Genomic DNA, 13,878 nt, shown 5'->3' with positions numbered 1-13,878 from the left:
CCTGAACAGCAGAGAGCTCCATAATCTTTTTAATGCTTATGGCATCTAAAGTCTTAACCAATATCATACAGGATAAAAAACTTTCATCAATGTGACTTGTCCAAAAATGGAACGGGTAATGTTGTGATACAGTTGAGTTCCTTGTTGTTGCCGGAGTGGCTAAAATTGAGAGTGAGCACCCCTTCTCGGGTGTGACAAAGAGGCAGTTTGTGCACTGAATAAAGCATAGGGTTAGATGGCTTTTAAGGTCCTTGCCCATGCCGAGATTTTATGGTTCTGAGAAAAAGCAATTTCTCTTAAGAAAAAGGAAACCTGAGATTGTTGGTCTGATTGTCTGGTCTTTTGTAAAGAACTCCAGAAATAGAAATTGTCTTACAACTTGCAAAGCAAAAATCTGGGATGTATTCAATATTTCCTTCTTCTTTCTGAGTGGTTTACTAGGGTCACTTCATGAATCCCCTTCTCTGACCTCGAGTGTCACTAATTAAGTGTTGGGACATGGCATTGCAAGGTCTTGGTTTGGTCTTGGTGAGAGCTAGTTTTAGCTTTTAAAGGTTGGATTTCAATGCAGGCAGATCACCTAGCAGCTACTTTCTGGGTATCCACTTTATTGAAAACTGCAATTGTCTTCACTGAATATGTTCAGAGTAGTAAGTGGACAATGGAGGGTGGATGGATGAGTTAATATCTACCTTTCCTGCTAGAGAAGTAGTGTGAAGCCTCATTCTCTATATAAATATTGGGGAGCTGCAGCACCTTCTGTTTATTCTGTGTCCCAATGAGACTATCATCTGGAAGTCACTATCTTTTACTACCCCTTTGTTTGGGTCTGTTTGCAAAAACATCAAACACACGTTTCTTGATACCGTATCTATGGGGATATATATATATATATCCACATAATAGAGAAGAATTTGATTTTCCTTGGTTACATCGTTATTCTGTCCCCTCCCCTCCCTCGGGGGATGTACAGCATAGCTGAAGAGATGGCAGTGAAAGGTACAGGCAAACCCTCCCAGAGTTGGCCATGGCCCCAGTGTGCTTCCACTTCCCCACCTCCCCCATGACTTACTTGACTCTAAATCCCATTGCTGGCTTATGCTGGGGACCTGGAAAGAAGGGCCATGAGGCAAACTTACATGGAATACCCTTATCCTAATGAAACAAGACAATATAGAGTAAAACGAGCCTTGAAGGGAAAGAAAAATCACAAGAGGGAAGTCTGAGGATTCAGTGGTTCAAGAAGGAGGCTGTCACACCCATGTTGTTTTGATAATTTGCATTGCATTTCTCTATAATGGCCGTCTTAACAAGTGGAGGCATCTGGAATACTGTTCTGATTTTACGTGAGTAGTGATCGCTATCTCAACAAACACTCTGAACTCCTTGCTGTTGGCTCAAGATCAGGGAAAACAGAACTTTCTAGCAGGGTTAACCTGGAACAAACAGGATCATTGGAACTTGCTGCATCCATGGAGCAAAGTCAAAGATGGGGGAATTTTGAGATGCTATACTCCTCCAAAGTCAGGGCACATTGCCTAAGAGAACAGCAGTGCTCTACGCCAGTGTGTGCCAAGTGCACACTTAACTGTGTAAGGGAGGTGAATCACTAGTATTTTGTACTTAAGGGACCTACTGTTAAGTAACATGAACCTTGACCCTCATCCCTTAATAATCCAAGTGGAGCTCTGGCACCAGGTCTGCTTCTAGACCCACAGAGTTACACAACTTTGCTCCTTAAGTCTCTTTGCATGTGATTGTGACTCCAGGTCGATGCTTGTGGTAGCTCCTCAGCCTGGACGTTGTGTAGAGCTCTGGATGACAAAGATCAGTAGCCTTTTTGGGCATGGCAAGTTGCAGTAAGAAATATGGAATATTAGGACAAAAGACAACATGAGGAAGCATTTGCGGGGGAGCCAAAGGGGGTGGGTAGCAGTAACTAAAGAAACAAAGTGGAGTAAGAATCAGCCCCAGGTGGCTCTCAGCTGATAGACCTGATAGATAAGATCAAACAATTCAATGTGATTTCTCTGTCTCTGGAGCAAAGTCATTCTGGGATTTAGGAACATTCCAGGGTTTCCTTAATCAATTGGGTCAAATACACACATTCCTTCCACTTAAGTAAACTGTGCTTCTACCTAAGGCTCTGAAAGGCTAGTCAGATTTCTTCCACTTAAGGAAAAAAGCCTCATAATTGCTATATTTCTCCAGTTACGTAAATGTTTACCAAAATTCCTTCCAGGATCATGGGGCAGACTGCAAAAACTTGGAAAAATCATCCATTAGGTGAAAAGTTGCTCCTTCAAAGACAGTTTTACTTGGGATTTAAGTTCCTGACCCAAAATGACCATACGAGACAAGGACGGATATATATTCCCATGTATGGATATATACATATATGCATGGATATACTAGAGTATCAGGTGAAAAGGTATGGATTGGGAAGAAATACTTGAGATACTTAAAAACGCATAGTAATGCATTAGCTGCTGAGCTCAACTTTCATTCAGTCGTTCCCTGCACACTAACATAATAAACGATGGTAGACTTTAAATGATCCCATTTTGTATTCATTCTTGGTTGAGAGGGCCCCAAGATTGAGGGTGAGAAGGGAAAAAGTACAAGCCCTCTACGTGAAACTCAGGGTAAGAGATGGCATTGACCCCATTCCACATTTCAGGAAAGTCACAGCCTCACAGTTTAGCTTTCCCCTAGACAGAGAGGTCGGGGGTGGCCCAGTGAGGGAGGAAAGAAGGGACAGGGGCGAATGGGTAAGGTGAGAGGGAGCACTCCCACTGGGCACTGCTCTAAGTCCCCTCCATGCCACGCATCATTACCACGAATTTCTTTGCTATGACTAGTCACAACCAGGAGGTTGCTGGGTCACCAAATCTTTGAGTCTGACCAAAGAGAAGATAGGATGTTTCAGTCTAAACACTCAACTTTTAGTATATGACTGCATATAACTCTCAAATATCCATGTGAAACATCAAAAAATAATAAGTAAATTGCTGTGAAGTATGTTTTCAATGAAACAGTGCAGAGGGGCATAAGGCACTACTTTCTGTGATTGCAAGCCAAGTGGTAAGTGAGACAGTAAATCCACGAATTATCCTTTCCTTCTTCTGTCCTTCCTCTGCCGTCACATACATGACCTCTGTACTCATGTGTATCTTAAAGTTATTTCCAAAATCTTCTTCTCCCACCTCCCACTGCTTTAGTTCAAGTTTGCACCATCTCTTATCTAGATGGTTCTACCATGAAATAGCTGTTGAATGTCTACCTTGTGTATTATCTCATGCTAGGTGTTCAGACAGAGTTTAAAAGGTTAAACATGGGTTCCTGCTTTCATGGAACTTATGTTTCTGCAAGGAAAACAGAAAGCAAACAGCCAATTAGACAACTCATTATTTATGGAAATGATGACAAATGCAACAAAGGCTGAGTGTAGGTGCTGGGGAGCACAGCAGAATCACTTAAGGAAGGCTTGCTTGAGGAACTAACATGTGAGCTGAGCTTTGAAAGATGGGCAAGAATTAACCTGGTCCAGGGGAAAGCTCCAGGCATAGGGCAGAGCATTCCAATGGTCCTTGGTCCAGCAAGAGAAGCTGAAAATGCCTGAAGTAAGGAGAGAGGTAGGAAGAGGCAAGGCTGGTAAGGGAGTCAAGACCAGAACCCAGGGAACATGGATGTGGGAAAAGAAATTTGATCTCTTCTTGTATAATTAATAATAACATATACTCTTAGAGATAAGTCATGCATGTTCTGCTCCAGACAGCTCTCCTTGCTGCCTCTCTCCCCCTCCCCCTCTCTGTCCCCCACCGCCACTGGACTGGGTCCATAGTCTATTACCACACACAGTATAGTGCCCTTGTTTGCTCTGTGTCTCTACCGTGCATTTGATGGTGAGCTTCTCAAGGTCAGGAACCATCATTACTCAGCTGTACATAAGTTCCTGTTGAAGGTTTCCCAGTATTCCCCTAAATGGAGACATTTGGTGCCAGTAAACATATAACTATTGCCCAGGGGGAAAAAAAGATCACGATAGATAGGAAGAATAGTATTTGGTGTTAATAAGAGTTTTAAACATTTTAATCTTTAAAGTTTTCAGAAAAGTGTGCATAAGTATTCAGAGTTAATTTGTATATAAGGAAGTATTTATGGGTATTCAGAATTAAATCGGCTACTAATTTTTTTAATTATAATCATTCCCCCACCCTATACACATGTGTATCTAATAGTAAAAGAGAGAGAGAGAGAATCCTTAATTTAGTGAAGTAGGGGAGTTCTTTTAAATCATATGACTGAGGAATTGTATATGAAAGATTAGAGGCGAGAGTATGCCAGAGAATGAGAGACTTAGCCCTGCTACGGCCTCAATTCCTGCCACTGGCTGTCATCATAACAGCTTCTCTAGTCTCCTGTATGTTCCCTCTGCGTCTTACTCAACATGGCTTCCTAATGGCCACTACTGCCCTGCAGACTAAGAGATCTACTAGCCAGTGTATGTGGAGTTCATTCATCTGGAGAGCCTGAGGTGGTTATTCAGATATCTTGATGGACCCCTGTATTTTTAAGTGCATTAGAAAAGGGCCCCAATTCTAATAACACGTATTTCTGGACCCCATGTCATAAAATAGGCCATATATATATATATATATATATATATATATATTTTTTTTTTTTTTTTTTTTTTTTTTTTTTTTTTTTTCCAAATCTAAGGGTCTTGGGGAAATATCACCAGTGGCCACCTCGGGACGACCTTTGACATCAGCTGCCTTTTTTTTTTCCCCAAAGATTTTTTATTTATTTATTTGACAGAGATCACAAGTAGGCAGAGAGGCAGTCAGAGAGAGAGGAGGAAGCAGACTCCCTGCTGAGCAGAGAACCCGATGCGGGGCTCGATCCCAGGACCCTGGGATCATGACCTGAGCTGAAGGCAGAGGCTTAACCCACTGAGCCACTCAGGGTCCCCTAAAATAGGCCATATTTATCTTTGGGAATAAGTTATAATCAGAGATTACTTTTCTTTTTTAGAACTTTAGCATCACATTGTGCTTCTTTTAATATCTTTTTTCCCCCTCCTCATCCGGGTTTACTCTGGTAAGGGTAAACATCCAAAATCCTTGTTCTTAAAACTGGACTTTTCAAATAGTCTTTACTCTTCAGGATCCTTCCTCCTCTCCTCCACCCCTTCCTGTTCCCCCTCCTTCTTCTTCTCATCTCTGGGTGACTGAATGAGTGAGTAAATAAAAAAGCTAAAAATTCAAATGTAGGTCTATTTTAAGAGAAGTCAGATCTATAGCTGAGAAGCAGGTCACTTCCTAAAGCCATCTTGTCATCCCTACAGCTGAATTGGAACAAGAGCTAGAGGCCCTGCTGGGCTCATTCAGTCCTTGGATGGTTCAGTTGGAAAATATACTTTATAAGGACAAGATCTCAGAAATCCTGATGTATTAACCTGAATTCCCTATATGGTTTTGTTGTAAGGAGGTGCAGTGTTTTCTAAGAGATGCCATTTCTGCTTACTGGGCATTTATGACTTAGTCTTTTAAAATGAAATATGTCAAATACACAAAATATATAATGATTAACAAAATTAATTCAGTCTTCCAGAGGCTTTAAGAGCCATTTATAATTTTATCGAGGTAGCAAAATAACTAAGCAACTCTTAATCATCTCTGCCCATGGGAGAAATCAATAGCTTTCAAATTTATTTGTAGGCAATGCAGCAGACTTTACAATATAGATTCTAATAAACAGAGAAATACAAAAGAATGATAACTATAGGTAGGAGATGGGGAAACAAGTCATTACCCGGATTCTCTACATGTGGCACAGTCAGCCCCAGCCCCCCATTTCCATCTGGCAAGAGTATTTTTTGTTAAATCCTTGACATTACACATACACACACACACACACACACACACACACACACACACACACACGCTCCTATGTTTCTGAGTGTTAATGGGTACAAAGTTGTGAGACTATAGTCCAGCCAGAGCAAGAATAGGACCCAGCTTATGCAGATGTTTTGATGAGGATCTGATGAACAGGGTTGGGTATTTTGGCTGTCCATGCTGTTCCCATGGCTGGCAGCATACCTTATCACTGGCTTGCATTCCTTGTTTGTCTCTTTGTCCTGTTAGAGAACAACTCATCTACATATGTTTTGGCTATTAATTGACAGTTTGAAGAGTTTCAACAGGTTTAGACAAATATGCCATACTTGGCACTTTGATGCTGGACTGGGAGTCTGACTCTTGGCTACTGGTATACATTTCTATGGCATAATCATTTCACCTGTTCTTAAATTGTGTCTAAAAGAGGGTTGGTTAGTGGCACCTGGGTGGCTCAGTGTGTTAAAGCCTCTGCCTTCGGCTCGGGTCGTGATCCCAGGGTCCTGGGATCAAGCCCCGCATCGGGCTCTCTGCTTGGTGGGGAGCCTGCTTCCCCCTCTCTCTCTGCCTGCCCCTCTCCCTACTTGTGATCTCTGTCTGACTTGTGATCTCTGTCTATGAAATAAATAGATAAAATCTTTAAAAAAAAATAAAAGAGGGTTGGTTATATGCGGACATTTAAGTATGTTGTCTCATTGCATAAAACCAAAAACTTTTAGATTTCCAGTACTTTATAAACAATATATGTGTATTGATAGCTAATCTTTCAAGAGGTGATTTCTCAGCGAGATTTATTTTAAACTTGATGGGTACCTTTGGGAGACATGTTTTTTGGGGGATGGCAGGAAACGCTGGTAGTTTCTGTGTCTGAACAGATTGCTGGGTGGTTATCCCTAGATGCCCTAAGGCTGAAGTTCTTTTTAAAACTATTTTTAAACCTCTGGAGTTCCCAGCCTCCCACCATCCCCCATAGGGCAAATTCTTAATGGTGCAATCTCAAAGGAAATCCACGATTGTGGGACTCCTGGGTGGCTCTGTTGTTACGCGTCTGCCTTCGGCTCAGGTCATGGTTTCGGAGTCCTGGCTGGGTCAAGCCCCACATCAGGCTCCCTGCTCTGCAGGAAGCCTGCTTCTCCCTCTCCTACTCCCCCTGCTTGTGTTCCCCCTCTCGCTATGTCTTTCTCTGTCAAATAAATAAATAAAATCTTAAAAAAAAAGAAAAAAAGAAATCCACAATTGTGATGCAGCATGTATCTGTGAGTGTGTTAGGAATGGAATATAGCAAGACAAGAGACATAACTTCCCTTCAAAGATCTTTAAATCAAGAAACTATATTTAGATATAAATATAAATAACATATCAGTCTATTTCTCTTCCAGTCAGAATTCATCATTCTTTCGAGTTCTTTATTGTACTTTGTTAAACCTGTGTTATACTTATTATCATAGTTTGGAAATACTTCTGTGCGGCTGCATATCTTTCTAGTTCACTTCACAGTGAAGTAAAAGTGGGGCCCCTGCAAAAGTGGGGCCTGGTTTTGCATTTCCCCCTCTGCACTGGCGAGGGGCTCACTCTGCCTGTGCACAGAGAAGATGCTCAATTATCATCACTTCCCTTGAATCCGCATCTTAGATGTTTGCACACCATGTCATTCCGTTTCTCTGTGAAGGTCAGTGGTTAGGAGACTGACATAAGTGCCACAGTGGGAATCTCTCTGTGCTCTGAAACACTTTTGTCATCACAGTGTCAGTGCAAGAGCATGTTGCAAAAGTCCTTTTGCTGAGGGGACTGGGGGTCCATCATAGAGGCATCGTTTGGTTTCTCTTCTCAGCTCAGGATGAGGCTTATCCCTCAGGCACACTGGCTTCCGCCCTGGATAGGTGGACCCTGCAGAAGCCAGGACCCCAGTTCATATTCGCCGAGGCTCAGGGTGTGGATGGAGGTGACGGTGGGAATGGAGAGGTAGAAAGCGGGAGGAGAAATTCAGCCAAGCGTTACTATTACAACACTGAATCTGGTATTGTTGTGTAGGGTGAAGCTGTTGGGGGTGGGCTAGTTGATGAATGGCTGGGTGAAATGCTGCACGGTAAACAAGGAAACAAACCTTATACTGAGCTGACTTTAAAGAAGCAACGTCTGGGAAATTACACCACTACCTTCAGGAGAGTGTCAACGATGACTTGAAGTTCAGGGAGATTTTCAAATCTGCACACTGTGGTGGCGAATCGGGGTATATGTGTAAACTGTGTAAAAACAAAGCCCACCTAGAAATCATACTAGCTTCTCCCTTTTGAATGGAGTCCAGGGCAGGAAAGCTTCTGAGCCAGACTTTATTAGAACACACTGTGAAGGGCTGTTGTATTTCAGTTCCTCACATGGGCAATGTTATGAGTCATCCCGATTCCTTGGTCCCCCAAGAGTGACCCCCTGAAGTCACTAATGACATTGGTAAAATGCACAGTGCAGTCAATGCAGGCTACATCCACGTCTCCTGGGGAGCTTAAACATATGTACTGATGCCTGAGCTCTGTTCCAAGACTTTGACTAAGTGGTCCAGGGTGGAGCCTGGATATCTGTATTTTGTGAAAACAGTCCACATGATTCCAGTAGCACTAAGGGAGCTAAGGCTGAGAACTACCATGTCCAGGCATTAAGGAAAACAACATAAGCTTCATGGCGGCAGGACAACTGGGCAGGGCTGTGGGGACAGTAGTGCTGGGACAGCTGCAGCACCACCACTGTAACTCTAACGGCAGTAGCACCAATCACAGAGGAGCCTCCTTGGCTGGGAGAACACCAGGAGAGGGTGATCCCTTGCTTGAATCTGGGTCTCTGCCTGGCACTGGCCAGAACACAGACACACTCTTCAGTCAGCACTCATGCAGGCAGCGCTCTAAGCTCCTGGCAGAATGCGCCAGCCGAGTAGACAAGTCTGAGGCTCTGCCTGTGAGGAGAGGAGATGCGCATTACAGGTGCATGGCAGAAGGGCACACAGAGGGGAGCCTCCTTCCACCTGTGGCAGGAGCTGTGTGACAGGAAGGACTAAATTTTCTCAAAGTGGCCATGGTGGTGTTAGGGTAGAGGTGGGAATATAGCCTGGAGTTAGAGAATGCAAAACGCTTAGTGTCTTGAGGCAGGAGGGGGGTCAGGGCCATGAGACAGAGAGCCCAAGGGTTAACCTTAAAGGTTAAGGGGCAACATGTAGTGGGACTGCAGTAAGGGTGTTCAGAGAGAGAGTCCTGGGGTCAGGGTTTTGTTCTGGAGCAGTTCTAATTGTCTGGATGAGAGAAACTGAGCAGAAATTGTGGGATGGAGAGGCAGGAGATGGTCAAGAGAGAAGATGTGGAACACTTTTCTTCCCTGTATGTCTTGCTGACTCTTCACACGGTCCTGGTGGCCTGAGTGCCTATAAGCACACTGAACCCCATAAGCAAGGACAGGCACACCATCGTCTCTCGGCATTTAATGATTTTAATTGTTCATTAGTTAATTACTAAAAATATGTTTGTACCACCATTGCTACCTTCCACCAGTTATATCCCAGGATCTTATAATAACACAATCCTAAAATACACAGTTGTCCAAAGAAGAGAATACTCTGTCCTCTCTTTGAAAAGTGAGCAGTGATTGGATCAGAGATGCAAGATGAGGCGAGTTAGGATTTGACATTTCCTGCAAAAAACCACGCAGGATACATAGAGTGGAGGGTTAATTTCATTGTCCTACTCACTGTGGGTTTGGGGTGTGCAACAGTGGAGGGGGCAGGTAGGAAGGGATGGGGGAGACAAGGAAGGCTTTGCCAGGACCCACTCCTGGTTGCTCTCTTCCCACTCTTGGGATCTATCCAAGCACTGGAGTTCCTGAACCTCCAAATCTCAAATCCCAGCAGGTCTGTGTGTGGCAGGGGGTGGGAGCCCCACAGAGGCACCTCCGGCCCCCAGGCCAGTGCCCGCAGTCTGAGCTGGTCTGGCTCCCATGGCAGTTGACCTGCTCATTAGCAAAACCTCAGCTCCTTTCCAGACTCCAACATCCCCTTCACCTGCCATACCCAGGCATTACCAGTACAGTGTACCAGTGGCCACATTTTGAGATCGTCCTTGGGATTTAAAACATTGCCAGGTATAAAGAAAACTTAGGGCCCCATTCTCTGAGCTATTGCTTCCTGTGTAGGGGAAGCAGCTGTCCCAAGTTGTATCAGCGGGGTATCATTTCAGGATAATCTTTCAAATCTTTTCAGGAGAAGATACCTCAGGGGGAAGGAACATCCTAGAGGGCGTGTAGGATCTCTCTCATTTAGCAAGATAAATGCCAACTTGCTCAATGAAAAATAGCACCTTCTGAGGACCGGAAGGGACAGCACTGGGTTTGTTCAGTGGCCCTGAAAGGGCGCATTATCCTGGTGACAATCACGGCAGGGGAAGTGGCCTTGATGGGGTATGGAGTGCAGACCTAGGAGCTTGGGATGGATCACTCTGGCTGGGCAGCGGATCCATCACACCAGACTAAGGTCTCAGTTTCTCTGCTTGTCAGTTACACAGTACTTGCTGAGACATTCTTTAAAGCCCCATGCAATATAGCATTAGAAATGGCAAATACTTCCATCAAGTTTCTCCTGACCCTTTGACTTTAGGAATTTACTTTTCCCTTTGAAAGCCAGAAATAGTGGGTGAAGGAGAGGTGGGACTCTAATGTTACTTGTCTTTACCAACCATGTTAATTTCTTTCTAAGGAATAGGTAGGTTACATTGTATATTGGATTTCTTACTACCTCTCTAGGAGGAACGTTCAAATTGTTAGACTAAATTCGCTACCTTATTCCAACCAGCCCACAACTCAGTAACCTTAACCCAGTAAGTTCTTAATTTCCTGATCTTACACCACACCAGGTCTAATGAGCAAATGGGATGTAGCAGTTCTTTCATTTGTATGATTTTTAAAGCTTATGTTTTGATTTCTCCTGCAAGAGAAAATATTTCATAATATGGTGGAAACAAGCGATAACTCTGGGAGGGACAAGCTTACCATGCAGAATACAAACTCCCTGTGTTCATGGAGGGGAGAAAGAAGTAGCTGAGTCGGTATGATTTCTAATGGTGACCTAATTTCAATTATAGTATAATGGAATCAGTGGTTTCCTGCGCCTTGCATCTGTATAGTAACACAAGGATCTTGAAAAAATTTATATTTGTGAAGACAGGGTGCATCAAAAAATACTAGTACCGCTGCACTAAGCATATTCACAGTGAAAAATGAATTGGCTCCTTGCAGCAATGTTTGTATTAGGAAAAACTGGAAACAATTTCAATAAAACAGTTAGTGGTGTATTCATTTGATAAAATGTTACACAGTATTTAGAAATTGAGGGAGTTTGAGGAATTGATTTAGAAAAGTGTCCATGTTGTCAAAAGTGGGAATAACTACAGACTGATATGCAAATCATAACTCCATCTTGGTAAAAGTATGTGCGATGATACATGTATATAAGTGTGTGTGTGTGTATTCATCTAGGTGTGGCAGTGTGGTGTATGCACATGGATAAGGGTGGGTAAATACCTATGGAAATGGAATGTGGGATGGCAGGTGTTTTATACCACTGTGGTATAAAAAAGAAAACATGTGATACCAACTTTTTTTGTGTATGTATAAACATACATAAATATATATATATATATAAACATAAACATAAAAATATGTATGTATTTTCAGACAATAGATATAAGAAAGAAACATTACCAACAATGCATGGGTTTCATCAAAATAAGTATATTTTTTTCTTTTTTTTTAAGATTTTATTTATTTATTTGACAGATATCACAAGTAGGCAGAGAGGCAGGCAGAGAGAGTGGGAGGGAAGCAGGCTCCCTGCTGAGCAGAGAGCGTGATGTGGGCCTTGATCCCAGGACCCTGAGATCATGACCTGAGCTGAAGGCAGAGGCTTAACCCACTGAGCCACCCAGGCACCCTAAAATAAGTGTATTTTAAAACCATTATAAAGATAAGACATTTTATTTAAAGCCACTATGAAAACATACGTGTTTCTGAGTCAGGCCAGAGAGCCTGGCAATTATGACTTGATGTGTTGAAGGTCTTTGTGCTCGTAGCTAAAACTATTTTATTCATTTAGGAGAGTATACTCCAGCATTCTATCTGAGTAGCCCAGAGATTGAAGTAGTGTAGTTTAGCACTCCAGAAGAGCTGTCATTAGATAATCAGGAACTCAGAGACTACTACATTCTGAGCGTGCTTTCATTGCCTGGTATAAATATTTTGACAATAGCCTGTGTGCACCAATAACACTTTGCATAACAAAGAATAACAGGTGCCCTGTTATTTTGCATAACAAAGAATAACAGGGAGGTATATTCCTTGAGGATGCATTTTCAATTTATTGTGTGTGCTTGGACTCTTCTAAATGTATAATAATAATCATTATTGTTGCTGTTGCAGTGTCGTTGTTTACCATGGACAACCTATGGCCATGAAATGCTTTTGGAATAAAGTAAGAAATCTGTCCAGATGAGTTCAGGAGACGATTAGGAGCATTAAGAGGCACATTCACCAAAACTTCCACTTTTCGGGAGTGCCGTCCTCATAGGCCCTGGGGTGAAACTTCCCTGGGCTTTGTTGAGCATGTGTTTTTAGTGGGCTGGAAGAGGCAAGGGGTAGGATGGGAAAACACAAACTCAGGTTTGCCCATTCAATGACAAGCACTGGGATGGGTCTCTCACATACCCACAGAGAGGAGATGGAGGCACTTGCTAATTTAGAAATGATGGATAACACCTGAGTCAGCCAGGGCCAGAGGACATGACAAACTTTCTGGCAGGTTGACTACCCCCTCCCCTGCCTTTTAGTGAATATATTTGCAAATCCAGTTTCACATGCAATTGTGATTGGAAAAGAAACCATAAAATAGTTTTATCCTATCATGTTTAAGTCATTGGAAATCAGAGGTGGATTATCCCGTCCCCTGAATTGCCAGAGCTGCAATTTCTGTTAGGATATGTAAACCATATCATGCTATTCTCATGTGAAGTCAGCCTGCAAATAGAATTTAAAGAAAAATCCAAGTGAATAGAAAAAGGTGTAATCTAAAGTCCTTTTCAGCCATCTTGGCGTTGGAACCATGGACAGGAAGAAAAGTATGTCTCTGTCATTACATGGAATAAAAATTGTTGGGAAATTAATTCAGTAACACTTGTGTGAATGGCTGCAGAGAAAAAAAAAATAATCCAAGTTCATTTACCCAACATAAAATTAACACACTAGTTTTCCCCTTCTATTTTTGAGGTTATTAGTCTGGGGATGTTCATTTTATGTAGTTTTACGAACATAAGATAAATGTAGTTTTCTGATTAGATATGAGCTTATGATTCTGGCCCCAACATCCTGTCTATTTCTCTCTTTCTATTTCTTGGCGTGAGTCACTTCATCTCAATTACCCTACATAAGAAATTTTGAATCTTTGCAAACACTGTTTTTTTTTTTCAGTTCTTGTCTGAAACCGAGTGGAGGGCTGGCACTTTAAAAATACTTCCTGATTGAATCTTTCTTCCTGTATAATTCCAGCTCATCTGTAATGAAGAGTGCAAGGCGAGTTATTAAACACTAGTATTTCATTCGTTCATAGAATAGTCGTGAATAGTCCATTTTGAGGCTTTAATCATTGGGTTTGTAGGCTTTTGCTCCTTACAATTGTTTAATAAACTTTAAAGTTTATTTACCCATTTTATTTTATTTTATTGCAGACAATACCCCATTTCTCCTGACTGTTGACTTATGAACCCTTAGCCCTCACTTGGATCACTCTTGTTCTTCAGCATCCTTATATTAGTGATGAAAGAAGAGTAATGGAAAAGAAAACCAGAAGATAAAGTGACGGATGACAGACCAGTGGCTGACTGAGGATACACAGTCCCATACGTAGAATCTTACTCTATGAACTCAACTCTACTGAACTCTTGTTCAATACATG

Source organism: Enhydra lutris, unplaced genomic scaffold (assembly GCF_002288905.1).
Source record: "Enhydra lutris kenyoni isolate GAN:26980312 unplaced genomic scaffold, ASM228890v2 scaffoldscaffold17, whole genome shotgun sequence".
In the NCBI taxonomy this organism is placed as follows: domain Eukaryota; kingdom Metazoa; phylum Chordata; class Mammalia; order Carnivora; family Mustelidae; genus Enhydra; species Enhydra lutris.
Note: the sequence above shows the minus strand (reverse complement) of the source record.